Source organism: Heterodontus francisci, chromosome 8 (genome assembly GCF_036365525.1).
Source record: "Heterodontus francisci isolate sHetFra1 chromosome 8, sHetFra1.hap1, whole genome shotgun sequence".
Lineage (NCBI taxonomy): Eukaryota > Metazoa > Chordata > Chondrichthyes > Heterodontiformes > Heterodontidae > Heterodontus > Heterodontus francisci.
The window spans coordinates 55,103,296-55,129,857 of NC_090378.1; positions in this window are offsets into that span (position 1 = coordinate 55,103,296).

The following is a 26,562-nucleotide window of genomic DNA, read 5'->3' on the forward strand; positions in this document are numbered from 1 at the left end:
ATATGGAAACAAATCGCACTAAGTTGGATAGCGGAGGAAAGGCATTGGAGGACAATAGTATGGCCAACTATATTAGAAACTTTAGAGAACTCAAAGACCTCTAGGACAGATAATAATAATGTCAACTGTGGTTTTGGCAAGGGCTGTTTTGGTGCTATGGAAGGGGTGGAAAATGGATTGGTGGCAAAACATGCTCAATGACGTTGGATAGGAAAGGGTGGCACAGTGGCGCAGTGGTTAGCACCGCAGCTTCATAGCTCCAGCGACCAGGGTTCAATTCTGGGTACTGCCTGTGCGGAGTTTGCAAGTTCTCCCTGTGACCATATGGGTTTTCGCCGGGTGCTCCGGTTTCCTCCCACAGCCAAAGACTTGCGGGTTGATAGGTAAATTGACCATTATAAATTGCCCCCAGTATTGGTAGGGGAATTGAGGGAGGATGGGGTAGGAATATGGGATTAATGTAGGATTAGTATAATGGGTGGTTGTTGGTCGGCACAGACTCGAAGGGCCTGTTTCAGTGCTGCATCTCTAAATAAATAAATAAAAGGACGTTTGGAGATGGGACAGTAGTTAGCAAGAACAGAGGGGTCAAGGTTAGGCTTTTTGAGGAGGGGTGTGATTCACAATTTCAGCTAGCATGGGGCCAGGAGAGGGAGTTTGGTGATCAGGAATTTTGTGGGAATGGAGTAAAGGCAGGTTTTATCAGTAAAATGAGCTTGGAGAGGGCAGAGGAGGATATGGTGGAGAAATTGGAGAGAGCAGGGGATCAGGACTGGGAGAGGAGAAGGATTTGAGGGAATATTGTCTAAGGGATCAAAAGGAAGGAGGCGAGGCAGTGGAGATAGGTGAACAGATAACTCTGCACCAGAAGTGTAACCTTGCAAAACTTAAGCTCATATACTGTAAGGTTGTAAAATATATTGATGCCTTTATATAAGTCTTGCTTGTAGCTTATGGCACTATCTGAGCCCCTGTCTAGAACATTATAAGCCAGTCATTCCATTGGCATTTAATAGGTCAGCATGGCTTATGGGGCTGGGATTGCAAAATACTGTTTCTGTATTAATTCAAAAGTTCTGTTATAAAGTTGTTTACCTCAAATTTCCAAGATTTTGATGTGCTTCCTGTTTTGAAAGACTAAATAAATAAAATTGCAGTGCATAAACAGTTCTCTTAATTTTGAGAAACTTCCAACTTTCACAGAATTTGACACAATTTGTTAACTGTTATTGCTTCAAGTTATTAAAATGTCATGGGGATCCAGATAGTGCACTTAATTGAGACCTCTTTCTCAAAAATATTTACAATGAATGAACTTAGTTGTAAGTGCTACGAATAATTTTTTTAAGTGTATTCCTTAGGAAAGGGGAATGTGCAAACATCAATTCTTGCAAGTTACAAGAATAACTCTTAAAGACCTAATGTTAAGTGTTTGAATTGATGTTTGTTAACCTTAATTATTATCGAAAAAATAAATAGATAAATACATCACACAGTAAAATATAATCTGTAACTAGAATAGATAAGAATTTTGGCAGGTTTGTTAGCTAAATTTGGAGTTAATTATTTGTTGATCTATGTAAATATAAACTTAAATAGACTTATATACACAATGTTCATCGAGTTTAATATCAAAGAACATGCTACGGTGTGAAGTGTGTCATGCACGGAAGGAGCCGTGATGAAATAAACACTGAAATGGAAGAATTATGAATTTAAAAAGTCAACTGCTAAACAAGATCACAAGAACATGGACACTTATATACAGTCAAAATGGAGTAGTGACCATGTGACCCCACCTGTACTAGAAATCCACAAACTCATCTGCAAAGATGAGGCTTGTTAATCTTGTCTGAAATAGCTTTTGGAAGAACCCCTGTAAAATTGAAAGGAGCTATTGTATATTAATGACTCTGATCAACAGGAATAGAATTACAAAGGATGCTGGAGACTGTCTGGCTCATAGCCAAACCAAGATGAATAAGGTGTGAAGTAGCAATACCATGACAGAATGATTCCTATTCAAACATCAAACGATGGCCATTGTTACGATCGAGGTGGGAGGAGTGCACTGTCTTTCTCTAGTTCCACTTCTCCACAGATCACAACATATATTTTTACCCATAACATTTTACCCAGTTACCAACACGGCCAATTATATACTCTATTTTCACTTCAGAATAAAATCTACCAACCAGGTTTCTTCAATATACAACAAAGTTATTAATTTATTATAAAACAAGACTTATCCTGTAAAGATGCAAAGCATTCACACACAGATTGAAATATGAAAGTTCTCTTTTAAAATTAGCCACACACATACATACACAGGTCAAAGAAAAAAATTATTAAGTTTCTCTGCAGAGATCTTTCTACAAAAAAGGCAAAAAAATACTTGGCCAAATACTTGATAGTTCTTGACAGAAAAGGAGAAGATATGGAATGATATCAGTTGTCCCTTTAATCTTGTGTCCCAAAACTGGGATCTTTTTGGAGCAGTTCTCTTCAGGCGATGTCAAGGATTAGTCTGGCAGGCATGCCAGGAGAAATGCGGTATCAGATGTTTCAGCTATCACACACTGGATTTTGCAGGGTTTCTCAGAGAAGTGGAAAAAAATGAGCTGAGTGTTTCTCTCGGCAGGCTACAAACTCAACTGACTCAAAACAATATTCCAAAATGAAACCAACTCTTGAGTACCATAAATCTTGACATGCCACTTCTCAGTAAACAGCTCCCCCAGTCACCAAGGCTTCCGTTGTTTAAGATATGTGACAGCCAGTAAATGTTCTTTTTAAACAGAAAGCTCAAGTTCTTCCAGTGAACTTTTTTTTAAAAAAGCAAGTCCAGCATCTATGGAATCACTTCTGTCCCAAATGAATCCATCTCCACAATCTTTCACCACGAGTTCTCAAAAAATATTTAAAAATGGAAGCACTTTCATAACACCTCCATCCTTGGAGGAATGAAATGCCATTTTAAATGTGTTTCATTACAAATGCAGGAAAAAAAGATGAAAAATGTTAAAACACGTTTACACACTAATTCTCATTCTTTAACTGAAACTAATACAGTTCTGCTTTATACCATCATTGTACTCAGATAACTCAAAGCAAAGTTGAATTCTAGACAAAGCATCAGCAATTACATTGTTTTTCCCTGCAATGTGGATAATCTTTAAGTGATAGGGCTACAATAGTAAACTTCATCAAAATAGTCTGGCATTCTGGTTTTAGAATTTTTCCACAAAGGGTAAGGGGTTATGATCAGTATATACCAGTGTCTCTCTGTAGTCGTGGGGGCATAGACCTCAAGATGCTTATTAATTCATAATAAATCAAGGGTTTCTTTTTCCACTGTTGAGTATCTCTTTTGGTGTCGATTTAGCTTTTTGGAAAAGTATCCCACTGGCCTCTCTATGCCTGATTCATCTTGTTGTAACAGGACTGCACTGATCACTAGCATCAATTGCTACCTTGAAAGGCTTAGTGAAATTTGGGGCAGCCGACACTGGTTCATTTTCTATCTTATGCTTGTGTATGTATGTGTGCGTGAATGTGTGAGTGAGATTGCTATCATTTCAGGATTTGTTTAAAAATAAATAGTTATTTTTTTTAACCTATGAGAAAAACGTGTAATTTGTTTGTTTATTTGACCTGAAAGATGCTCAAGGGCTAAAGAATCATTTTTACAAAATACGATTGCAGTCAGTTGGGAAGTGAACAGTGGGAACCATCCACACCCCTTACCAACTGTCGATAACAAGTGTTATCAATGTCACACTCATGAGAAGCACAGTGATGAAAATATAGAAGCCAAACTGAAGAGTTACAAAAATTGACTTTTCCTTTAAAAAAGTGGACAATATGCTGCAAAATGGTCACCGAAGATCAGACAACCTGGTCCTGAATATTCAAATGGTCTTACTGTCTGTTAAGGACAAAAGGATACATTCAAAGCTAAGAGGTGTCAATTACACCTATCCTGAATCCATCAAGAGACATTCTTGAATTGAATGGGTTCAACTGAAACAAAGAAGGTGTGAAGTAGCCACATCCTGTCCATTGTTGATCACCACAGGGTAGGGCCCCTGCGTCACCTAACAGAGGCAACATGTGAGAGATTTTTACCTTAAAAAGTAGCTCTCCAGAGAGAGAGGGGAGAGATCACAATATCATCACAATTGCTTGTCCAGCCGAGAGCTGAGAGGTCTAGAAAAAAACAAAGAAGGAGCCCTGCTGCAAATTCTGCCCTTCAACTAGGTGCAGCAGAGGACTGAATGTGACCACCACCTCCAGACTGAAGTCTCGACCACCAGAAAAATCTACAGAAAACCCAGACCTGCAACTTTAAAAAAGAAACTGTCCTCCAAGAAGATTCAATGGTTTTACCATGAACCCCGAACACCCATCTCACTTCAAGCCACTTTTCCTCTCTATCTATTTATTCTTGTGTGTGTGTGTGTGTGTGCGAATGAATGTGTGTTTGGGTGCAGTTGTGACCATTTCGGGAATGAATATTGTTCAATAAATAATTGATCTTATGTTTTAAACCTACAAGAAAACCTGTCACTGTCAGTTTATTTGACAAATAAAACACAAAGGGTTAAAACCTTAGTAACAAAAACACTTGCTGTGGTCATTTGAGAGGTGAACATTGGGAACCATTCACACCCCTTACCACCTTGCCATAACACTAATCTCATAATTAATAAGCACTACAATTGCACATAAATTGTAACAGCTCAATAAGAGTGTATTTTCTTCATGCAATACACAGAATGGAATTTCATTTTTTAAATTTTATATTTTGTGATGATTTTTGCATTCGCCAAGGTACATAATGTTATTGCTGAGATGCACAACTCTTTTCCATTTCAGGTGCCCAGGTCAGGCCCAGCACAACTTCAACGCAGAGCAAGATCTGCAAGTTTCCCTTCAAGTCCTGACTTGGAAATATATTGCCATTTCTTCACTGTCACTGTTTCAAAATCCTGGAACTCCATACTTAACAGCACACCACACAGACTGGCTCACCACCACCTTCTCAAGGGCAATTAGGGATGGGAAATAAATACTGGCCTTGCCAGTGACTTTCACATCCCTTGACGAATAACTTGCATTATCCGTGATCTCAGAAGAGCACTTCTTTACACTGCACTAGTGTGACTTCTATTTTCTACACCAGCTTTCATAATGTCTGTTAGGAATAAGACTGCCAATACGGTATCAATATGCAGTGAACTGTGGGCAATTTTGTGCATTGTCATCCATTAAACACAGGACTGAGCGTAGCCAGTTTTGCTGTGCTTGATCTGAAAGATGGAACATAATATTTGGTGTAAAGGCACTAAACTGCTAGGATCCTGTTCATATTCATACAGCTGTATTCTTTGAACCCAAGCCAGTGTCTAAGGGAAAATCACTTATTCTTATGTTATTTTTCTGGTATTTCATACACTATAATATTCCATTTCATCCTGACAGACTGCTTCCAGTCCAAATAAAAGCCATGCAAATATAATACATTCTAAAAGGCATGCCTAAAAAGAAAAATATATTCTTAGGTTTTCACTAAAGTTATTTTTAAAGTGGCAAATTATCTGCCAGCAAGATGAAAGGTGTTTTTCTGAGAAATAAAATACTTTCCCATGTCAGGCATTGATTATCAGCATCAATCACTCTCACATTAAGCAAGGCATGCTTAAAGTGCCTTTGGATCTTCAATTTATACTTATTAGATATTCACTTAAGTAGATTTGACAGACAGTTATGTTCTTTCCAATTCTTTACAAACCAGAGAGCTTCCTATTTCCAGTGTAGTCTGGCTTTCTGCAGGACATTGTATCCAGTTCAGACTCCTGCCGAAGCAGTCTGACTTGATTTGACTCAGACTTCTGTTCCATAGTGCTTTATATCAAGTCTGTGAGGAGATCTATTGCAATGCAGCTGCAAGCTGATGCCTCCATCCTGGTTGCGCTATACTCTGCAGGCATGTTAATGTTTATGTTGATAAAAAAAATGATGAAACCCTGGGCACTTAAGAAAATAGCTTTCATATAGGAAAGAATAAACTACCAGCAGCCCCAGAATTCAATTCTGTCCATTAATATTGACATACATTGACACAATGTAACAATATTTTTTGCATATTACAACTTGCTCTTCTGGCACTCCCCATGCGTTTTAACTGTTAGGAACAAATTTGATGTTTGTTGACAGTCTTAACTGCTCTGAATTGTGTAAACCACTTCTGGTAGAACAATGACAGAACCAATATTCCCCAGAATTCCACTCAATGCAAATGTGCCATTAGAAGCTGTATCATGATTTCAGTATGGCAATTGAAAATCCTACTATCACAAGGTATTTTGTAGTTACTGCCAAATAACTTTCTGTGTTATGCCATTCCAGTATTTTGAGTTGCTTTCCATTTGTTAAATATATAAATAGATTATGTTCTAAATATATGATAAGCCTTTGAAATTTCAGCATGCACTGAAGGGTCAGGATTTGCCCAATTTAACTTTTTTTAATTTATAGGAGTGAGATTTGACTTGAACAGAGGTGCAAAATGGGCAAAATCATATCAATTCCATTACACTCCCCGCACAATATTCAGTTGTATTGACATCAATTGAACTGAATATTGGATAGGGTGTATAATGGGCAAGCTGAAACGTTCCAACCCATTTTGCTGTCCTGCCCAAGTCAAATTTTATCCCTTTTGAACCTTACACATGAAGTACCTGGAATATCCAGTGTTGTCATGTAAGGTGGGAGTGTGCTTTAATAAAAGCCTTCAAAAACAGAATCTCTGTTGCCATCTTTCACCTTTCTGTTCATCTACAAAACCAACACTATAATTTCCATTCTGAAATGATGCAAAACGGCATCTTGGCTCTACAGAGATTAACTGCCCATGCTGCCTCCAGTGCTAATAAGTTGATAAAGTTCACATGCTTATTTAGGTATTCTTCAACCTTTCTATAGAATGTGTTATTGTTACTCCCGCCTACCTATTCAATCAAATGGTTCAGATAACACCAGATTTATACAAGCTACAGTTGCCAAAACCACATTCAGTACTGTAACCAGTACTGTGATGTAGGATATATCCGATGTCCTTGTTCATGCAGTTATGCATGATGTGGTGCTGGAGATCATCTACAGTTTTTGTTGGTGAGTATCCAAATTAATCCAAGCATGAAGCATATGGGATCATGGGCTTCATAAATAGAGGTATTGAGTACAAAAGCAGGAAATGTATGCTGGACTTGTGTAAAGCTCTAGTTAGGGCATAACTAGAGTATTACGTCCAGTTCTGGTCACCACACTTTAGGAAGGATATGAGGGTCCCTGAGAGGGTGCAGAGGAGATTTACCAGAATAGTTCCAGGGATGAGGGATTTTAATTACAAGGTTAGTTTGGAGAAGCTGGGGTTGTTCTCCTTGGAGCAAAGGTAATTGAATGGAGATTTCATAGAATAGAATCATAGAATGTTTACGGCACAGAAAGAGGCGACCTGGCCCATTATGTCAGTACTGGCCAAGATATGAGCCACCCAGCCTAATCCCACTTTCCAGCATTTGGTCTGTAGCCCTGCAGGTTAAAGCACTTGAGGTGCATATCCATGCGCCCTTTAAATGAGTTGAGGGTTTCTGCCTCTACTAACCTTTCAGGCAGTGAGTTCCAGACCCCTACCATCCTCTGGGTGATAAAACCTTTCCTCATCGCCCCTCTAATCTTTCTACCAATCATTTTAATCTATGCCCCCTAGTCACTGATTTCTCTGTTAAGGTAAATAGGGCCTCTCTATCCACTCTACCCAGGCCCTTCACAAATTTATACCTCTCAATCAAATCTCTCCTCAGCCTCCTCTGTTCCAAGGAGAACAACCCCAGCCTATCCAATTTTTCCTCATAGCTGCATTTTCCCAGTCCTGGCAACATCCGCGTAAATCTCCTCTGTACTCTCTAGTGCAATTATATCCTTTCTGTAATGAGGTGACCAGAACTGCATACAGTACTCAAGTTGTGGCCTAACTAATGATTTATACACTTCTAGCATAACCTCCCTGCTCTTATATTCTATACCTCAGCTGATAAAGGAAAGGATTCCATATGCCTTCTTAACCACCTGATCGACTTGTCCTGCTACCTTCAGGGATCTGTGGACATTCACTCCAAGGTCTCTTACTTCCTCTACACTTCTCAGTATTCTCCCACTAATTGTGTTTTCCTTTGCCTTGGTTTGACCTCCCCAAATGCATCACCTCACACATCTCTGAGTTGAATTCCATTTGCCATTTTTCTGCCCACCTGACCAGTCCATTGATATCTTCCTGCAGTCTACAGTTATCCTATTTGCTATCAACCACACAACCAATTTCTGTGTCATCTACAAACTTCTTGATCATGCCCCCTACATTTACATCCAAATCATGAACATATACCACAAAAACCAGAGGACCAGAGCACTGAGCCCTGTGGAATGCCACTGGAAACAGCCTTCCAGTCGCAAAAACACCCTTCAACAATTGCCCTTTGTTTCCTGCCACTGAGCCAATTTTGTATTCAGCTTGCTACATTTCCCTATATCCCATAGAATTTTATTTTTTTAACCAGTCTGCCATGTGGGACCTTGTTAAAAGCCTTGCTAAAATCCATGTTGACCACATCAACTGCACTACCTTCATCAAACCTCCTTGTTACTTCTTCAAAAAATTCAATCAGTTTATTCAGAAATGATTTGCCCTTAACAAATCCATGCTGACTATCCTTGATTAATCCATGCCCTTCTAAGTGACAGTTTATCCTATCTCTTGGAATTGATTCCAATAATTTGCCCACTACTGAGGTTAGACTGACTGGCCTGTAATTATTTGGTCTATTCCTTGCTCCCTTTTTAAACAAAGGTACAATGTTAGCAGTCCTCCAATCCTCTGGCACCAGATATGTATCCAATGTGGACTGGAAAATGATGGTCAGAGCATCCGCTATTTCCTCCCTAGCTTCTTTTAACAGCCTTGGGTACATTTCATCCAGCACTGGTGACTTTCAAGAATGCTAATCCGCTTAATACTTCCTCTCTCCCTATGTTTATCACATCCAATACTTCACACTCCTCCTCCTTAACTACAATATCTGCATCATCTGTTTATTTTGTGAAGACAGATGCAAAGTATTCATTAAGAACCATACCCATATCTTCCGCCACTACACATAGGTTACCTTTTTGGTCTTTTATGGACCCTACTCTTTCCTTAGTTATCCTCTTACTCTTAATGTATTGATAAAACATCTTTGGGTTCACCTTGATTTGCTTGCCAATATTCTTTCATGCCCTCTCTTTGCTTTCCTAATTTCCTTTTTGATTTCCAACCCTCCATTCTCTATACTCCTCTTGGCTTTCTGTAGTATTGAGTTCTCGATGTCGGACATAAGCGTTCTTTTTCTGCCTTATCTTACCCTGTAAGCTCTTTGACATCCAGGGGGCTGTAGATTTGGCCGTCCCACCCTTTCTCTTTGTGCGAATATGTTTACTCTGGACCCCTTGAATCTCCTCTTTGAATGCCTCCCACTGCTCTGACACTGATTTACCTTCCTGTAGCTGTTTCCAGTCAACTTTCGCTAAATCACTTCTCAGCTTTTTAAAATTGACCTTGCCCCAATTGAGAACTCTAACTCCTGTTCTATTTATTTATTTATTTAGAGATACAGCACTGAAACAAGCCCTTTGGCCCACCGAGTCTGTGCCGCCCAACAACCACCCATTTTGTACTAATCCTACATTAACCCCATATTCCCTACACATCCCCACCATTCTCCTACCACCTATCTACACTAGGGGCAATTTACAATGGCCAATTTACCTATCAACCTGCAAGTCTTTGGCTGTGGGAGGAAACCGGAGCACCTGGTGGAAACCCACGCAGTCACAGGGAGAACTTGCAAACCCCGCACAGGCAGTACCCAGAACTGAACCCGGGTCACTGGAGCTGTGAGGCTGCGGTACTCACCACTATCCTTGTCCTTTTTCATAATTATGTTAAAACTGACCGAATTATGATCACGACACCAAAATGCTTTCCCACTGCCACTCCTTCCAACTGCCTAGCTTCATTTCCTAAAACTAAGTCTAAAACTGTGCCCTCTCTTGTTGGATTTTCTACATACTGGCCAAAAAAGGTCTCCTGATTGCACCTCAAGAATTCTGCTCTCTCAATTCCTTTCACACTCAAACTATCCCAGTTAATATTGGGGTAGTTAAAATCCCCTACTATTACCACCCTATTGTTTTTGCACGTCTCAGAGATTTGCCTACATATTTGCTCTTCTATCTCCCTCTGACTGTTTGTGGGGGGGGGGGGGGGGGGAGATGTATAGTACACTCCCAACAGTGTGACTGCCCCTTTTTTGTTCCTTAGCTCAATCCATATGGCTTCATTTGATGATCGGTCTAACATATCATCCCTCCTCACAGCTGCAATTGTTTCTTTGACCAAAATTGTCATTCCCCTCCTTTTTTATCCCCCTCTCTAACACGTCCGAAAATCTTGCAAGCAGCAACGTTAAGCTGCCATTCCTGTCCCTCCCTAAGCCATGTTTCTGTAATAGCTATGATATCATACTGCCACATGTCTATCTGTGCCCTCAGCTCATTTGTTTTAGTTGCTATACCCCTTACATTGAAATAGATACCCTTGAGCACTGCCAAACTCTTTTTTCATTTTCTAACCTTTGTTTCCTCTGCCTTCCAGACTCATCCACTAATTTTCTGCCTTCCATTTTTATTTCTGATTTTGTCCCAACTGAGTCTACCCTCAGGTCCCCATCCCCAACAGCACGAGCAAAATGTGCCGCAAGGCACTCAGTCCGGCTCTGTTCAGGTGCAACCCATCCAGCCTGTACAGGTCCCATCTCCCCCAGAGCTGGTCCCAATGTCCCAAGAATCTAAAGCCACCCTTTTGTTTTAGTTCCAGATTTTTTAATTGGAATACCCTTTCTCGTTCTCTTTCTCTCTCCTGCCTCTTTCTTTTTCCTTTTCCAATTCTAATTCCAGCTTATGAAATGCTCTTTCCTTTTCTCTTTTCTGAGTGGCTCCAGAGCATCCTGAGGGGGAAGGGTGAACAGCCAGCAGTCATGGTCCACATCGGATCTGACAGCATCGGTAGAAAGAGGGATGTGGTCCTGTGCAGGAAGAGATTCAATGACCTGATAAGGTCTGGTAAGGTGAGTGGCCAGTGGCACCTGGATGATAGGTCACCAACTCTGTAAACATCAACATGCATACCTGCTGTCCTCACAGAATATCCATAGTTCTCCCAAACATTGTCAGATCAAGTGTCCATTCACATCACTGAGATGGTAGCCATCCTCACATATGGGGTGCTATTCAGAAGGGGACATCACTGAGGGCACTGTAAATGAGAAACTTTTTATGTTGTCTGATGGAACTTAAATGAGATGCGTGGAGTTCAGTTCATTGAAGATCTCAAACAGGTTTATTAAACAGCTAACAAGTATATACAGCGCAGAGCTATCTATTTACAGGACCTGTCTCTTGGTGTTACAGTTACATAGTGAGACTGGCATGTAGTCACATGACTGCCTCCTGGCACATAGCTCAAGAGCATACTAAGATCTTAAAGGGATATCACTTTTAAAGGCACATCAGCTCACATGTAGGAAATGATGGAAGAGATGATGGAGAGCATCCTATACATTCTTCCCTCATCCTGCAGGAGAAGAGAGCCGACAATGCCCGGGAAATGGACCCCAATGGAGAAGGCGGCACTGGAGATTGCCTGTGGTACCCATGAGTCAGTTGGTGGAGAATGGTGAGATGGGAGGCCATGAATAACTGGGTCATTTGATTGCTCTATCTTAAGGTGAAGGGCATGGAACAGACTCCTGCCCAATGCATGCTTAGCTCTTCGACTGCTATCATCTAAGGGGATGGTTGTCCTGGACGATTGTTGAGTAGGACAAGTTCTCATTTCCAATTTTTCGTGTTTTCCATAGGGCAAGTTGCAGAGGGGGACCAAAGTGCAAAAGCACAGGAGGTGCCAGCATCGTTGGCAGGGGGAGACTCACCAGAATCACCACCATCACATCATACCTCAGCACCTTCCACCAGTGCTGCACATTCACCTTGGCTGGGCCCCAGACTAGCATAGAAAGGGGAGCAAAAGAACCTCACATCACTCGTGAGCAGGAGGAGGAGGGTGAGGCAGAGTCAACTGTGGGCAGTCCCCCTTGGAGGACAGAAGACAGGCACAGCGATGCTCTGCTGGGAAAGATGCTGGGCCTTGGTTGTCACAAATAAAGAGGGTCTTCCTCGAGAACCAGAGGCAGATAAGTTCCCGTTTGTTGGTGTTCCCTGAGGCCTTGAAGGGCCATGGGCAGACAATGGAGGAGCTCATGCAGTACATAAGCTCTGTCATGACTCAAGGATTTGATCACATGACCTCCTCCATTGAAAGATTGCGCAACATCTTGAAAAGCCATATGCAACACCACTCTGAGTGGGTGCAGGTGCAGTGTGCTGATATGCACAGAAAGAGTGAGATTCTCTGTAGCATAGACCGCTCTGTAACACTGATGGTGCTGAGATGCTCAGAGTGGTTGCCAGCTGTGTCCCAGTCGGTGGCCTCATCCAGCATCTAAAGGTGCCAAGTAAGGGCTGAGGCAGTTGAAGTGGCCGATGAAGGGGTCACCCCTCAGGGTTCACCTGCATTGCCCTTTGGCCCCTTGCTCTCTCCGACTCAGGAACCATCTCTGTGCCAAGACCATGTGACAGAGGCAGCCCCTGCCATGACGCAGGTGCAACAGCCTGTGGAGGAGCCTCCAAGGGCACCTTCAAGAATAGGACAGAAGCCACAGGCATCTCAGCCACAGGCAGAATCTAGGGAGCAGGATGCCTCCACCTGATCCTTTGTGATAGGGGGAGCACCCCCTAGAAGTGATAGAAAAAGAAAGGCATCATGCCATTGATTTCACTTAATGGGTCACCTGGGTGCTGTTCTCCACATTTGTTTGTTGTTTTGTTTTCACTGCAATATCACTTGTTATTGTTAGCAATTGGATATGTGTGTTATTGAAGTTTAATGTCAAAAGGGGGTTGGGGTTTATGGGGTGGGTGGGGGGCTGGGGTGGGGCCCTGGGATTGCTGTATTTTCATGCTTTGTGATGTTAGAGAGTTTTGGCAGTGGAAACCAAATTCTCCATGGTCATGGCTGGCAATGGGACTTCACAGATGTGGATCTTTGAGGCATAATTGTTCTCTATGCTGGAAGGTGAGTTCACATTTCTTTGGTCATAACGACTCAGAGACAATCAGGAGAAACGCTGCTTGATCAGCGTGGGCCTTGCAGCCATGCCAGCCTGCAGTCCACCCTGATTTCTAGGATGGCATCACCCGATGTCCTCTGCTGTCTTGGTCGCCAGCCGCCTCTTGAACAAACCCTATTTCTACCTCTTCATACTCTTCTTCTTTCTCCCAGTCCTCCTCCAAAGTACAGTGGAGTTCCAGGCCCTCCGCCTCATCCATCTCCAGGTCTGTTTGTATGGTCATGTTGTGCAGACGACCACGATATGAGACACTCTTGCTGGCTCATCTTGGAGGGCACCACCTGTCCAGTCAAGTCAACAGAAGTGCATCTTCAAGATGCCAATGGTCTGTTCAATACAGGTCCATATTCGTAGGTGGCTCTGTTTGTAGCTCCTCTCTCCATCTGCACTAGAGTAAATGACGGGCATCAGGACCCATCTCTTTCGGGGATAACCCTTATCTCCCAGCAGCCACCTATGGAGTCTGGATGTGGGCCTGAAGAGGTGTGGCACCTGGAACCTGCATGATAAAGGAGTCATGACAACTGCCCAGGAACCGGGCACAGACATGCAAGATTCACTTCCTATGGTCACAGACCAGCTGGACATTCAAAGAGAGTAGCCCTTTCTGTTCAGGAATCTGACTGGCTGGTCTGTTGGTGTCTTGATGGCTATGTGGGTGCAACTGATGACCCCCTGGACCTGAAGGAATCCATCGATGGCGGCAAAGTCCAAAGCCCTATATGCCTGCACCAACTCATCTGTGTCAAAGTGGATGTAATCCCTTGCCTTCCTGGATATGGCATCCCTTACCTGCCTAATGGTGTTATGAGGTGCCGACTGCAAGATGCCACCTAGGTTCACTGCTAATTCCTGCAAAGACCCAGTTGTATAAAAATTCAGAGCAACAGTGACTTTGACGGCAAGGGACTGCCATGGGGGCCGTGAGGCACCAGGTCATTGTGGATCAAAGCTCAAATGTGGAAGACCATCTGCCTATATAGGTACAGCCTCCTACAGCACTGGCGTTCTGTCATCAGCAGGTAGCTGACTCGTGGGCTGTAGACCCGATGCAGCCCCCTGCTGAGCTCCTCTGGCTTCTTCCTATCCAGGAGATGTATCTGTTGAAGCATATCCTGGCTGCTCAGTCCAGTTCTGACCTCCTTCAGCTGGCACACATTTGCACAAGAGGCCTTCGCCTGCCAACCCTAGCTGCCCAAGCGATGCCAGTGGCCTCATGTCCCTCTCCAGATTCCTCACTCACTACTGCTGAATATAAGTCTTTCAGCTCCAGCAATGGCTATTCTGTGGCACTTTTCAAGCAGCTGGGCTTTATTCTGTCCTTCTACAACATGTTAAACAGCCCTTCTAGTAGCCCTCTTGGACCCTGCAGTGTGTATGACCTCTACACCTGCCATGTTGCAGACATGGCATTTTCCCTGTGCACTCCCATTGAAAATTACAAACTCTCCTGACAAGTCTTTCAATGAGCCAATTAACTGGAGGCGTTCGGACTTCCGGTTTCCTCCCTCCTGGCATCCCTTTAAAAATAGCTTTGCATTCCAGAGACGGCAGGAGCCAGTGCCGACCTCTGAGAACGTGATTTTCAAATCACATCCGCATTCACTCCTGCACCCACCGGGATTTTGAAATTGAGCCCTATGATTCTATGGGCTGAATTTAGTGGAGACGACTGGGGGCCTGATGCTGAGCCGAAAAGGTGAGGGGAATCCCACCTCGGCCCTTCAGACCACCACCCCTCCCCCCGGCGCAATTCAACAGCGCTCAGGCACTTAACTGCCCAGCGCCGTGGTCCCCGACTCTTTAAGGGTGGGGATCCAGCCTCCTTTTATTAAAGGGGAATCCTGTTTGACAAATTTATTAGAGTTTTTTGAGGATGTAACTAGTAGGGTAGATAAAGGAGAACCAGTAGATGTAGTATGCCTGGATTTCCAAAAGGTGCCACACAAAAGGTTAATTGGCAAGATAAGGGCTCATGGAGTTGGGGGTAATATATTAGCATGGATAGATGATTGGTTAACAGACAGGAAGCAACAAGTGGGCATAAACGGGGCATTTACAAGTTGGCAGGCTGTAAATAGTGGAGTGCAGCAAGGATCAGTGCTGGGGCCTCAGCTATTTACAATCTATATTAATGACTTAGATGAAGAGACAGAAAGTAATGTATCTAAGTTTGCTGATGATACAAAGGTAGGTGGAAAGGTAAGCTGTGGGGAGGACACAGAGAGGCTGTGAAGAGATATAGACTGGTTAAGTGAGTGGGCAACAAGATGGCAAATGGAGTATAATGTAGGGAAGTGTGAAATTATGCACTTTGGTTGTAAGAATGGAAAAGCAGAATATTTTTTAAAAGGTGTGCAACTTGTAAGTGTTGATGTTCAAAGAGACTTGGGCGTGCTTGTACAAGAAACGCAGAAAGTTCACATCAACAAGCAATAAGGAAGGCAAATGGCATGTTGGTGAAAGGGGATTGGAGTACAGGAATAAGGAAGTATTGCTACAATTGTATATGGTTTGGTGAGATCACATCTGGAATACTGTGTGCAGTTTTGGTCTCGGCATTTAAGAAAAGATATACTTGCATCGGAGGCAGTGTAGCGAAGGTTCACTCGATTGGGCCCTGGGATGAAGGCGTTGTCCTATGATGAGAGACTAAGTAAATTGGGCCTGTATTCTTTGGAGTTTAAAAGAATGAGAGGTGATCGCATTGAAACATTTAAGGTTTAGATGTTTCAAAAGGAATAGGAAGGGAGGTAAAAGAGGTGGGGGAGTGGCATTGTTAATCAGGGATAGTATCACAGCTGCAGAAAGGGAGGTCGTTGAGGAGGGTTTGTCTACTGAGTCATTATGGGTGGAAGTCAGAAACAGGAAAGGAGCAGTCACTTTGTTGGGAGTTTTTTAGAGACCCCCCAATAGCAACAGAGACATGGAGGAACAGATTGGGAGGCAGATTTTGGAAAGGTTCATAAGTAACAGGGTTGTTGTCATGGGTGACTTCAACTTCCCTAATATTGATTGGAACCTCCTTAGTGCAAATAGTTTGGATGGAGCAGTTTTTGTCAGGTGTGTCCAGGAAGGTTTCCCCACTCAATATGTAGATAGGCCGACTAGAGGGGAGACGATGTTGGACTTGGTGCTTGGCAACGAACCAGGCCAGGTGGCAGATCTCTCGGTGGGAGAGCATTTTGGTGATAGTGATCACAACTCCCTGACCTTTACTATCGTCATGGAGAGGGACAGGAGCAGACGGGATGGGAAAATATTTAATTGGGGGAGGGGGAATGACAATGCTATTAGGCAGGAACTGGGGAGCATAAATTGGGAACAGATGTTCTCAGGGAAATGCATGACAGAAATGTGGAGGTTGTTTAGGGAGCACTTGCTGCGACTGCTGGATAGGTTTGTCCCGATGAGGCAAGGAAGGGATGGTAGGGTGAAGGAACCTTGGATGACAAGAGATGTGGAACAGCTAGTCAAGAGGAAGAAGGAAGCTTACTTAAGGTTGAGGAAGCATGGATCAGGCAGGGCTCTAGAGGGTTACAAGGTAGCCAGGAAGGAACTGAAGAATGGACTTAGGAGAGCTAGAAGGGGACATGAAAAAGTCTTGGCGGGTAGGATTAAGGAAAATCTCAAGGCGTTCTACACTTATGTGAGGAACAAGAGGATGGCCAGAGTGAGGGTAGGGCCGATCAGGGATAGTGGAGGGAACTTGTGCCTGGAGTCGGAGGAGGTAGGGGAGGTCCTAAATGAATACTTTGCTTCAGTATTCACTAGTGAGAGGGACCTGGTCGTTTGTGAGGACAGCGTGGAACAGGCTGATATGCTCGAACAGGTTGAGGTTAAGAGGGAGGATGTGCTGGAAATTTTGAATGATATGAGGACAGATAAGTTCCCGGGGCCAGATGGGATTTACCCAAGGATATTACGGGAAGCGAGGGAAGAGATTGCTGCGCCTTTGGCGACGATCTTTGCGTCTTCACTGTCCACTGGAGTAGTACCGGATGATTGGAGGGTGGCAAACGTTGTTCCCTTGTTCAAGAAAGGGAATAGGGATAACCCTGGGAATTATAGACCAGTCAGTCTTACGTCGGTAGTGGGCAAATTATTGGAGAGGATTCTGAGAGACAGGATTTATGATTATTTGGAAAAGCATAGTTTGATTAGAGACAGTCAGCATGGCTTTGTGAGGGGCAGGTCATGCCTCACAAGCCTTATTGAATTCTTTGAAGATGTGACAAAACACATTGATGAAGGAAGAGCAGTGGATGTGGTGTGTATGGATTTTAGCAAGGCGTTTGATAAGGTTCCCCATGGTAGGCTCATTCAGAAAGTAAGGAGGCATGGGATTCAGGGAAAGTTGGCTGTCTGGATACAAAATTGGCTGGCCCATAGAAGTCAGAGGGTGGTAGTAGATGGAAAGTATTCAGCGTGGAGCTCGGTGACCAGTGGTGTTCCACAAGGATCTGTTCTGGGACCTCTGCTGTTTGTGATTTTTATAAATGACTTGGATGAGGAAGTGGAAGGCTGGGTTAGCAAGTTTGCCGATGACACGAAGGTTGCTGGAGTTGTGGATAGTGTGGAAGGCTGTTGTAGGTTGCAACGGGACATTGACAGGATGCAGAGCTGGGCTGAGAAGTGGCAGATGGAGTTCAACCTGGAAAAGTGTGAAGTGATTCATTTTGGAAGGTCGAATTTGAATGCGGAATACAGGCTTAAAGACAGGATTCTTGGTAGTGTGGAGGAACAGAGGGATCTTGGGGTCCATGTCCATAGATCGCTCAAAGTTGCCACCCAAGTTGATAGGGTTGTTAAGAAGGCGTATGGTGTGTTGGCTTTCATTAACAGGGGGATTGAGTTTAAGAGCCGCGAGGTTATGCTGCAGCTCTATAAGGCCCTGGTTCGACCACACTTGGAATATTGTGTTCAGTTCTGGTCGCCTCATTATAGGAAGGATGTGAAAGCTTTAGAGAGGGTGCAGAGGAGATTTACCAGGATGCTGCCTGGACTGGAGGGCAGGTCCTATGAAGAAAGATTGAGGGAGCTAGGGCTTTTCTCATTGGAGCGAAGAAGGATGAGAGGTGACTTGATAGAGGGGTACAAGATGATGAGAGGCATAGATAGAGTGGATAGTCAGAGACTTTTTCCCAGGGTGGAAAGGGCTATCACCAGGGGGCATAATTTTAAGGTGACTGGAGGAAGGTTTCGAGGAGATGTCAGAGGTAGGTTCTTTACACAGAGAATGGTGGGTGCGTGGAATGTGCTGCCAGCGGTGGTAGTAGAAGCAGATACATTAGGGGCATTTAAGCGACTCTTGGATAGGTACATGGATGATAGTAGAATGAAGGGTAGGTAGTTAGTTTGATCTTAGAGTAGGTTAAAGGTTCGGCACAACATCGTGGGCTGAAGGGCCTGTACTGTGCTGTACTTAGTTTAGTTTAGTTTAGAGATACAGCACTGAAACAGGCCCTTCGGCCCACCGAGTCTGTGCTGACAATCAACCACCCATTTATACTAATCCTACACAAATCCCATATTCCTACCACATCCCCACCTGTCCCTATATTTCCCTACCACCTACCTATACTAGGAGCAATTGCTAATGGCCAATTTACCTATCAACCTGCAAGTCTTTGGCATGTGGGAGGAAACCGGAGCACCCGGAGAAAACCCACGTAGATACAGGGAGAACTTGCAAACTCCACACAGACAGTACCCAGAATTGAGCCCGGGTCGCTGGAGCTGTGAGGCTGCGGTGCTAACCACTGCGCCACTGTGCCGCCCATGTACTGTTCTATGTTCTATGTTCTATTCTAAAGGGACTGGATCGGGTAGACACTGAGACATTATTTCTGCTGGTTGGGGAATCTAAAACACGGGGGCAAAGTCTCAGGATAAGGGGCCATTCATTTAGGTCTGAGATGAGGCGAAATTACTTCGCTCAAAGGGTTGTGAATCTTTGGAATTCTCTACCCCAGAGGGTTGTGGATGCTCCATTATTGAATACATTTAAGGCTGGGATAGATAGATTTTTGATTTCTCAGAGAATCAATGGGTATGGTGAGCGGGTGTGAAAGTGGAGTTGGATCCTAAGATCAGTCATGATTGTTTTGAATGGTGGAGCAGGCTCGATGGGCCATATGGTCTACTCCTGCTCCTATTTCTTGTGTTCTTGTGTTCCCAGACCTGCCGGCCAATCAGAGGGCTGGCAGCTCAGTCATATCAGCAACATCACCAGGAACGGTGGCCGCTGCCGGCACGACACTAAGCCTGGGAGCAGGCCCAGCGCTGGAGCCCTGGAGCCCAAGTAAGTGTGGCGGGGTGTCAGGGGCCAGTTCCGTAGGCCTCGACAAGCAGGGTGAGGGAGGATGGGCATTAAGGGCGGGGTGTTAGCAGAGGGGCAGCCTTTGCCTTGTTTTACTGGGCGACATCCCTTCCAGCAGCGGTGGGAAGAGACCCTTAAGTGGCTAATGATTGGCACTTAAGGGCCTCAATGGGCCTCTGGGCGGGAAGGCCGTCTTCGGCTTTTCCCACCCCCAACATAATTGCATGGTGACAGGAAGGCAACGGACCTTCGACCTCCGCCTTCTGTTGCAATTCTATGGGCCACCCCGCTTCCCAGCTTGTCTTCTTGGGGCCCATTAAATTTGACCCTATGACTCCATGAAGCTTCTCTTAGGCGGGTCTATTTTAAACATGTGCTGATTAGTACCATTTGTGACAGTTAATGGAGTTCATATATCATTTGATTTTAGGTTGGATCCAACTTGTCAATTCAAATATTAATGGCGAGGCTCATAGACTTTCCACCTGAAATCAGATATTTCAGGTGTAATCCTGAAGACCTGTCTTGGTCTCATTGTCAATTTGGAACTGCAAAGACAAGCAATATTTACAAATAACTGAACAAAAATTTGCATATATATACCATCTTTAACATAATAAAACATCCCAAGGTGCTTCACAAGAGCATTATCAAACAAAATTTAACATTGAGCCACAGGAGATATTAGGATGGATAACCAAAAGCTTAGTTAAAGAGGTAGGTTTTAAAGAGCACATTAAAAGAAGAGAGAGAAGTAGAGAGGCAGGGAGATTTAGGGAGGGAATTCCAGAGCTTAGGGTCCAGGCAGCTGTAGGCATGTCTGCCAGTGGTTTAGCAATTAAAATTGGGCATGCACAAGAGACCAGAATGGGAGGGCCACAGAAATCTTGGAGAGCTTAAGGCTGAGTCTCAGTCCTAAATGAACCGGCCCCTTATCCTGAGACTGTGTCCCCATGTTTTAGATTCCCTGACCAGTGGAAATCAAGGATAAGAATATTAAAATTGAAGTGCTGCTGGACCAGGAGCCAATATAGGCCAGGCAGCTCAGGAGTGAACGGGACCTGTTGTGAATTCGGATAGGCCCAAATTTATGTCATGTGAAGATGGGTGGCCGGCCGAGAGAGCATTGGAACAGTCTCGAGGTACCAAAGGCATGGAAGAGGATTTCAGCAGCAGATGAGTTGAGGCAGGGGTGAAGTCAGACCATGTTATGAAACAGGAACTAGGTGGTCTTGGTGATGAAGTGGAAATGTGGTTGGAAGCTCTGCCTGGGGTCACATATGATACCACGTTTGCGAATGGTCTGGTTCAGCCTCAGACCGTTGCCAGTTAAAGGGATGGAGTCGGTCACTAGAGAACAGAATTTGTGGCAGGGATCAAAGACAATTGCTTCAATCTGCCCAATATTTAGTTGGAGGAAATTTCTGCTCATCCAGTACTGGATGTTGAAGAAGCAGCGTGGCAATTCAGAGACAGTAGAGGGGTCGAGAGAGATGGTGGTGAGGTGGTTGTCATCAGTGTATATATGGAGCCTGATATGCTTTCGGATGATGTCACTGAGCGGTAGTATGTAATAGGAGGTGGCCACGGATAGACCTTGGGGGACTCCAGAGGTAACGGTGTATGAGTGGAAAGAGAAGGCATTACAGGTGATTCTCAGGCTATGACTGGATAGACAAGAATGGAATCAGGTGAGGGCAGTCCCACCAGCTGGATGACAGAGGAGGATGGTGTGGTCAATCTGCAAACAAGTCAAGAAAGATGAGGAGGGATACTTTTCACAGTCACAATCACATAGGGTATCATTGATGACTTTGATAAGGGCAAAAATCTGATTGGAGGGATTCAAACATGGAGTTGCAGGGAAGATGGACACGGATTTTGAAGGCGACAACATGCTCAAGGACTTCGGAGAGGAAAGGGAGGTTGAAAATGGGGAGGATGTTTGCAAGGAGGGCGGGATCAAGGATGGGTTTTTTGAGGAAAGGGACAACACCTGAGGAAAGGGAACCTTTAAGAATATCAGCTAACATGGGGACCAGAAGGGAGGTTGGGTGGACAGCAGCTTGTTTGAAATAGAGTTGAGGGAGCAGGAGGTGGGTTTCATGAACTGATGAGCTCAGAAAGTACATGTGGGGAGAGAGAAGAGAAACTAGAGAAATGTGTGAGTTCAGGGCTTCGCAGGGGGCAACCTTGGGGAAAATTGGCTCATGGGCTAGGGGAAGGCAGGGAAGTGGCAGAAAAAGCTGAATGGATGGTGTCAATCTTAGTGACAAAGACGTCAATGAGCTCCTCACACTTGTTGTTGGAGGTGAGGGTGGAGGAGGCAGGAGAGAGGTTTTTAAGAATGGTTTGTAGTGGAAAAGATAAGCCTGGGGTTATCTTTGCATTCCAGGATGATCCTGAAATAGTGAGCAGTTTTGGCAGAGGCGAGCAGGACCCAATAGTATTTTATGTAGACCAGCCAGATCTAAAGATGAATGACTAAACCAGTTGTCTTTCATAAACATTCAAGTCTATGTCCCTTGGACTTAAGGGAAGGGGGATGAGGGCCATACTGGGGGAAAGACCAGGCTGAGAGAGAGTAATGCTTTTAATAGGGACAAGGACATCAATGGTGGAGATGTGCGTGTGATTGAGCAGATTGCTTATGGTGACGGAGGGCCACTGGTTAGATGGATAAATGTGACTCGGGGGAGAGTTTTTCCAAGGTCGGAAAGAAAACAAAGTGAGGTTGGGTGGGGAATGGAGATGTGGTTGGCGAGCAATACAAGGGAGGGTCAGAGATGGCCTTATCTAGGTGAAAGGTACTATAAAACTAATAGATTTTTTCATTTGCTGTTCACTCAAGATGAAGGAATAAAGAACATAAGGTGGAATCAAAACAAAAGAGGGGAAATTAAGAGAACCATTTGAAAACAAAGGAGATAAATTAACAAAGAAAGACTTGCATTTATATAGTGCCTTTAACAACCTCAGGATGTCCCAAAATGCTTTACAATCACTCTAGTATTCTTTTTTTTTTAAGAGTAGGCACTGCTGTAATGCAGGACAGATGCAGCAGCCATTTTGTACACAACAAACAGAAACAATGTGGAAGTTGATCCGGAGCGGCGGCTGGCTCTCTCTCACTCCCTGTGTCTCTCAGCGCGCGCTGAGACTCGAAAAAGAGGAAAAAAAACTTACAGTGACATCACGGGAATTCTGCAAGGTGATTGGTTGGGTAAGTAACAGCTGTTAGTGCATTTAAATTGCTTAAAAAAGGGGAAAGTTTTTTTTTAAAAAACCTCAAGTGATAAGGTGAGTAGTACTACTTAAATTAGAGTAATTTATTAAGGACTTTACATTGAAGTGGGTAGTGTTTGGAATAGAACAAGACCCCTAGTGTAATTAGTATTTTTTAAAGGGAGTAAGTAAATTAATTTAAAGGTAAGTCATGGCAGGAGAGCTCAGCCCCGTGATATGCTCCTCCTGCACTATGTAGGAAATCAGGAATGCTTCCAGTGTCCCTGACAACCATGTGTGCAGCAAGTGTATCCATCTGCTGCTACTGACTACCTGCATTACGGAGCTAGAGCTGTGGGTGGATTCACTGTGGAGCATCCGTGATGCTGAGGACGTGGTGGATAGCATGTTTCGAGAGGTGGTCACACTGCAGGTAATGGCAGCACAGGCAGAAAAGGGATGGGTGATCACCAGGCGGAGTATTAGGCACAGGCAGGTAGTAAAGGAGTTCCCTGTGGCCATCCCCCTCTCAAACAGATATACCGCTTTGGATACTGTTGGGGGGTATGACCTCCCAGGGGAAAGCAGCAACAGCCAGGTCCGTGGCATGAAGAATGGGTCTGCTGCACAGCAGGGGAGAGAAAGGAGTGGAAGAGCTATAGTGATAGGAGATTCTATCGTAAGGGGTACAGATAGGCGATTCTGTGGCCGCAAATGTGACTCCAGGATGGTATGTTGCCTCCCTGGTGCTAGGGTCAAGGATGTCACGGTGCGGCTGCAGGACATTCTGAAGGGGGAGGGTGAGCAGCCAGAGGTTGTGGTATACATTGGTACCAACGACATAGGTAGAAAAAGGGATGAGGTCCTGCAACAAGAATTTAGGGAGCTAGGTAGCAGATTAAAAAGCAGGACCTCTAAGGTTGTAATCTCTGGATTACTCCTGGTGCCACGTGCTAGTGAGGTTAGAAATAGGAGGATAGAGCAGATGAATGCGTGGCTGAGGAGATGGCGCAGGAGGGAGGGCTTTAGTTTCCTGGATCACTGGGTCTGTTTCTGGCAAAGGTGGGACCTGTACAATTTGGACGGGTTGCACCTGAACCGGAATGGGACAAGCATCCTTGCTGGGAGGTTTGCTAGTTCTGTTGGGGGGGGGAGTTTAAACTAATTTGGCAGGGGGATGAGATACAGAGTGGATGTACAGTAGGAGGTAATATAGAACAGAAAGTGAGTCTGCCTGGAAGGCAGAGCAAATATAGACCTGGTAAGGCACAAGGGAAAAATGCAAGGTTGGATTGCATCTATTTCAATGCAAGGAGTCTTACTGGTAAGGCAGATGAATTGAGGGCATTGATTTGCACACGGGAATATGATATTATTGCTATCATAGCGACATGGTTGAGGGAGGGACAAGACTGGCAGCTCAATATTCCAGGGTATAGAATCTTCAGGCGCGACAGGGGAGGAGATAAAAGAGGAGGTGGCATTGCATTGTTGATCAAGGAGTCAATTACTGCAGTAAGGAGGGATGACATCTTAGAAGGTTCCTCAAATGAGGCCATTTGGGTAGAACTTAAAAACAAAAAGGGGACAATCATTTGGCTGGGTGACTACTACAGGCCTCCAAACAGTCAGGGAGATAGAGGAGCAGATATGTAGGCAAATCTCTGAGAGGTGTGAAAATAATAGGGTAATAATAGTAGGGAATTTCAACTTCCCCAATATTAACTGGGATAGTCTTAATGCAAAAGGCTTAAAAGGGGCAGAATTCTTAAAATGCATACAGGAGAGCTTTTTGAGTCAGTATGTGGAAAGTCCTACAAGAGAACTGGACCTAATCCTAGGGAATGAAGCTGGACAAGTGGTAGAAGTGTCAGTGGGGGAGCATTTCAGGGATCGTGACCATAACTCTGTAAGATTTAAGGTAGTTATGGAAAAGGACAAAGATGGACCAGAAATAAAGGTACTGAATTGGGGGAAGGCCGATTTCAATATAATAAAACAGGATCTGGCCAAAGCAGACTGGGAGCAGCTACTTGTAGGAAAGTCTACATCACATCAGTGGGAGTCATTCAAAGAGGAAATAGTGAGAGTTCAAAGCCAACACGTACCCGTTAAGGTGAAGGGTCGGACTAACAGGCCCAGGGAACCCTGGATGTCAAGGGATATAGAGGATTGGATCAGGAAAAAAAAGGAGGCTTACGGCAGATCCCAAGCGCTGAAAACAGCGGAGGCACTAGAGGAGTATAGAAAGTGTAGGGTGGCACTTAAAAAAGTAATTCGGAGAGCGAAGAAGGGGCATGAAAAAACAGTGGCGGGCAAGATAAAGGAAAATCCCAAGGCATTTTATAAGTATATTAAGGGTAAGAGGATAACCAGGGAAAGAGTAGGGCCCATTAGGGACCAACGTGGCAATATTTGTGTGGAGTCGGAGGACATAGGTGAGGTTTTAAATGATTACTTTTCATCAGTGTTCACTGTGGAGAAGGACGATGTAGGTGTAGAGATCAGGGAGGGGGACTGTGATATGCTTGAACATATTAGCATTGAAAGGGAGGAAATATTAGCTGTTTTAGCGGGCTTAAAAGTGGATAAATGCTCAGGCCCAGAGGAGATGTGTCCCGGGGAGGAGATAGCAGGGGCTTTGACACAAATTTTCAAATCCTCTCTGGCCACAGGAAAGGTACCAGAGGATTGGAAGACAGCGAATGTGGTACCATTATTCAAGAAGGGTAGTAGGGATAAACCAGGTAATTACAGGCCGGTGAGTCTAACATCAGTGGTTGGGAAAATATTGGAAAAAATTCTGAGGGACGGAATTAATCTCCACTTGGAGAGGCAGGGATTAATCAGGGATAGTCAGCAAGGCTTTGTCAGGGGGAGATCGTGTCTAACTAACTTGATTGAATTTTTCGAGGAGGTGACTAGATGTGTCGATGAGGGTAAAGCAGTAGATGTAGTATGCATGGATTTCATTAAGGCTTTTAATAAGGTCCAGCTTGGGAGATTGGTTAAGAAGGTAAGAGCCCATGGGATCCAGGGCAATTTGGCAAATTGCATCCAAAATTGGCCTAGTGGCAGGAGGCAGAGGGTAATGGTCGAGGGCTGTTTTTGCGATTGGAAGCCTGTGACCAGTGGTGTACCATAGGGATCGATGCTGGGGCCCTTGCTGTTTGTAGTGTACATTCATGATTTAGATGTGAATATAGGAGGTATGATCAGTAAGTTCGCAGATGACACGAAAATTGGTGGTGCTGTAATAGTGAGGAGGAAAGCCTTAGATTACAGGGAGATATAGATGGGCTGGTAAGATGGGCGGAGCAGTGGCAAATGGAATTTAATCCTGAGAAGTGTGAGGTAATGCATTTTGGGAGGACTAACAAGGCAAGGGAATACACAATGGATGGTAGGACCCTAGGAAGTACAGAAAGTCAGAAGGGCCTTGGTGCACTTGTCCATAGATCACTGAAGGCAGCAGCACAGGTAGATAAGGTGGTTAGGAAGGCATATGGGATACTTGCCTTTATTAGCCGAGGCATAGAATATAAGAGCAGGGAGGTTATGATGTAGGTATATAAAATGCTAGTTCGGCCACAGCTGGAGTACTGTGTACAGTTCTGGTCACCACACTATAGGAAGGATGTGATTGCACTGGAGAGGGTGCAG